The sequence below is a fragment of the Podarcis raffonei genome, chromosome 3 (assembly GCF_027172205.1).
Source record: "Podarcis raffonei isolate rPodRaf1 chromosome 3, rPodRaf1.pri, whole genome shotgun sequence".
Taxonomy (NCBI): Eukaryota; Metazoa; Chordata; class Lepidosauria; order Squamata; family Lacertidae; genus Podarcis; species Podarcis raffonei.
Genome location: NC_070604.1, coordinates 90,401,620 through 90,405,619, shown reverse-complemented (window position 1 = coordinate 90,405,619; position 4,000 = coordinate 90,401,620). Strand labels below are relative to the sequence as shown.

The following is a 4,000-nucleotide window of genomic DNA, read 5'->3' as shown; positions in this document are numbered from 1 at the left end:
GGCATTCTGCTAGCTTTGGGAGATGAACCTGCTTACATAGGCATTTCCCATCGCCTCTCAACCCAAATCTCCTGTTTCAATTACTGGGTTGTTTTATTGTGCGTGTGGTATAATTGTGTGTTTTAATGGTGGATTTTTATATTTTAATGCTTTTTTAATTGTTTTTTAAATGTGTAAATTACTTAGAAGCCTATTTCAGCATCAAGTGATAGATAGATAGATAGACAGACAGACAGAGGCCTCATATGAACCTGGGGTAGGTGCAAAATGGAATTTTTTTTGCTTTTCAACTTTGGTGTAAATGATTTGGATGAGGGCATCAAGGGGATGCTTTTTAGATTTGCAAATGTTGTGAGGCTGGTATGGGTAGTTAATGTCATAGAAGACGGAATCTATATTCAAAACAGTTTCTGTCAGTCTGGAACTCTGGGCCATGAAATTCAACAGAGATAAATGTAATGTCTTGCATTTAGATTTTTTAAAAATCAAAGGCATGTTTATGGGATGAGGTAGACACCTCTGTAATCCCATCAGTGTTGGACTCTGCTTTGAAGCTAGAAAAAACTGTTGTATCCATAGATGGCCTGAGATGTCTGCTATGTCAATAGTCAAGAGATCTGGTTGGTTTTGTGTGGGGAGCTGTGTGGCTTGCAGGCTTCCAGTATACAGTGGTACCTCGGGTTAAGTACTTAATTTGTTCCGGAGGTTTGTTCTTAACCTGAAACTGTTCTTAACCTGAAGCACCACTTTAGCTAATGGGGGCTCCTGCTGCTGCTGTGCCGCCGGAGCACGATTTCCGTTCTCATACTGAAGCAAAGTTCTTAACCTGAGGTACTATTTCTGGGTTAGCGGAGTCTGTAACCTGAAGCGTATGTAACCTGATGCATATGTAACCCAAGATACCACTGTACTGAGTTAGTGCGCCTGAGATCCAGAAAAAAATGCTTTCTAGAAGCACCTTTAAACTTGACTGTTTTCCTGCACAGGTATCGTGTCTGTATCATGTATTATATAATATGTGTTTTTCTTCCACATGGAAATGTAGTAACGTAAGAAAATTGCCATGTGAAAAGCATGCAGTTGGGACGAGCCATCGGGTTACTACTACTACTGTCAATTGGCACTTAAATACTCCCTTGGCACTAAGCGGTTATAAATTAATACATAGCAAAAACAGAAATATAAATATAATTTAATGCAGACGTGCTAATTGCTATCAAAAAGCTTACTAACCAGGTTTTCCAAAGAGCACTCAAGACAGCGATGGCTTTTTGTTAACTGGGCAGACATGTCCTCTATAACTATCACAGTTTTAGGGAGTGACTCTTATGGACTAGAACCACCCTTGAAAAATTGCATCGGTTTCAGCAGTTTTTGATGTATGAGCCGAAGTGGACTGCCTTACCCAATAACCAGTGCTTTTGCACATACACACACACACATGGGCGTAGGAAAGGGGGGGCAGGCCGCCCCAGGTGCCATCATGGAGGGGGGTGACAAATTATCAAGGAACAATTACTGCCCTACTAGGGCGGTTCATGAAAAACCTTTTTTTTTTGAAAATGCCTGCTCCAAAGGTCTTTTCTTACTACACTAGGGATTATATAGATACATATGAAATTTCATGCATATCAGTTAATATCTTGACCCTCCTCCACGAAAATAGCTGTTTACTTGGCCGTTTTCCTATGTCATGAAGGCTGAAATTTCAACAAAGCACGTGCCTTTGCTAGACTCTTTTCGGGCACCTGCTAAAAGCATTCTTCTTTAGGCAAGCATACCTAGATGCTTAGGGAGTTGAAGAAATTTTAATCGTAATATTTTAGCTTTTGTATGTTTTAAAGTAGGATTGTTATTTTTTCTTGATTTTACTGCTGTGGGTTTTTTTGTTTTTGTTTTTAAAAAACATTATTAAATAAATAAACAATAAATATAAATAAAATAACACAAGCCAAAACACAATCCATCCTGTAGATTTAAGTATCTGTCCATAGTCGCCTACTTGTTATCAGAGGCTCAGAATCCACATTCCTTTGTAAGAAAATATGAAATAACGTAAAACCATTTTTTCAGGTCAAACCCCCCCTCCCCAACCAACAATGTGGTTTTCCGCACCAGGTACCACCTGACCTTCCTATCCCTCTGCACACACACACACACACACACACACACACACACAGAGCAAAATCTATTCATCCCATGAGAAAATAACCAGCAGCATGTAGCATTTGAGATCTGTTGGCGATAAAGTACTTTTGCAATAAACTGCTTGGCCAAAGTAACTTTAAACAAGCCTGGTTTACAGTGCCCTAGACATACATCCAGAGCTGCTTGCATTGAGCAATAAAACAATCTGTTTCCAAAAAAATAAATAAAAAACAAGAGATAACATGCATGCTTGCTAAGTCCAGTCTTGCCTGAGCATTAAGCAAGTTAAGACCAAACCAAGTTGCAGGGCAAGGGAGGATCATTGACAGGCAAATGAGCAAGGTTTTGGTGCTTCATGTTCCAGGCACTCAGTGGCACTTTGCAGAACCGAGCAAATAACTAAAATAACACCCTCACTTTAATTAATACTCATCCCTAGGAACCAAGGGCCTCGGGCCATTGGTGGGTCAGGCTCTTTTTGACTAAAGTAACAGAGCCAGGAATGGCAGCAGAAGCTAAACTCCCACACTCCAACCCTCTGTTATGGCAATGGTACTTTTATGTTGCTGTTGTGGCAGCACCAGATTACCGTGCAATGCTGCAATTTTGAAATGCACAAAGCCAGAAGGAAGTCCCTTCTTCATAGAATTTCGTTTGTGCATATATTTTAGGGTGCAAAGAGGGATGGAGTGTTCCAGTGGTCTTACGGGATTTGTTTTTCAGAAACATGAAAATCTTCCCCTTTTTTTAAAAGGAGTTAAAAATGTGCAAGAACCCTGGCCTTACTGCCTTAACGCGGAACCGCTGCAAAGGTAGCATCAGAAGCAACCAATTAGTTCAGCACACAGAGACTTGCTGAAAACATATTGTGAGCCAGAGGGCCGTACCTAATTTGCACAGCTTATTTACGTACTCCAAATATAATTCACATAATATTTGCACGAACTTGGTGGACTCCGCACTGCTGGTGGACATATGGCAACACTTCTGCGATGCCATTTGTGCAATTTCATACGACAAGCAAGACGTTGCAGCTATTGGGGTGGAATCCGTTGTTATATTTACACCAAAGGTTCGGCAATTAACATTTCCCTCGTAAATATATGAACAGGTGGAGAAGGTGGCAGACAAAGCAAGTCCTAATGTGTGTTAGAATTAGAGCATATGTCTTCTCTTCAGCTGAGGCTGGCTGATCATCAACGTCCTGGGATGGCTATGCCCAAATGAGCAAAGTTATTGCCAAGAAAACAGGTTGGACTAAGAAATGACGAGATGTGAAAGCATAAACAAGAAGCCTTTGAGTGGTGCAAGTTAGGGAAGTTTAGACCCTGGACTTGATAGTCTTACAGGGACTCTGCTTCTCTATTCCTGGTACGTTAGAGCAAAAACTCCTGGAAAATTTTGGTTTGTGAGGGGAATAAAGGTAAAGGGACCCCTGACCATTAGGTCCAGTCATGACCGACTCTGGGGTTGCGGCCTCCATCTCGCTTTATTGGCTGAGGGAGCCGGCGTACAGCTTCTGGATCATGTGGCCAGCATGACTAAGCCACTTCTGGCGAACCAGAGCAGCGCACAGAAATGCCGCTTACCTTCCCGCCAGAAGGTACTTGCACTTTGACGTGCTTTCAAACTGCTAGGTTGGCAGGAGCAGGGACCAAGCAACGGGAGCTCACCCCGTCATGGGGATTCGAACCGCCGACCTTCTGATCGGCAAGTCCTAGGCTCTGTGGTTTAATCCACAGTGCCTCCTAATAACTCTCAGCACCCTTAGCAAACTGCAGTTCCCAGGATTCTTTGGCAGAAGCCATGACTGTTTAAAGTGGCATAATACAGTGGCACCTTGGGTTACAGA

At 42.1% G+C, this 4,000-nt stretch overlaps 1 long non-coding RNA gene across 1 annotated transcript; it reads left to right on the top strand.

The window, feature by feature from the left end:
- Positions 1–229: 229 nt before the first annotated feature.
- On the top strand, positions 230–1,552 carry LOC128411025 (uncharacterized). Its single transcript, XR_008329670.1, has 2 exons — positions 230–671; positions 916–1,552. It is a non-coding gene; the product is annotated as an uncharacterized LOC128411025 (long non-coding RNA).
- The last annotated feature ends 2,448 nt before the right edge of the window (positions 1,553–4,000 follow it).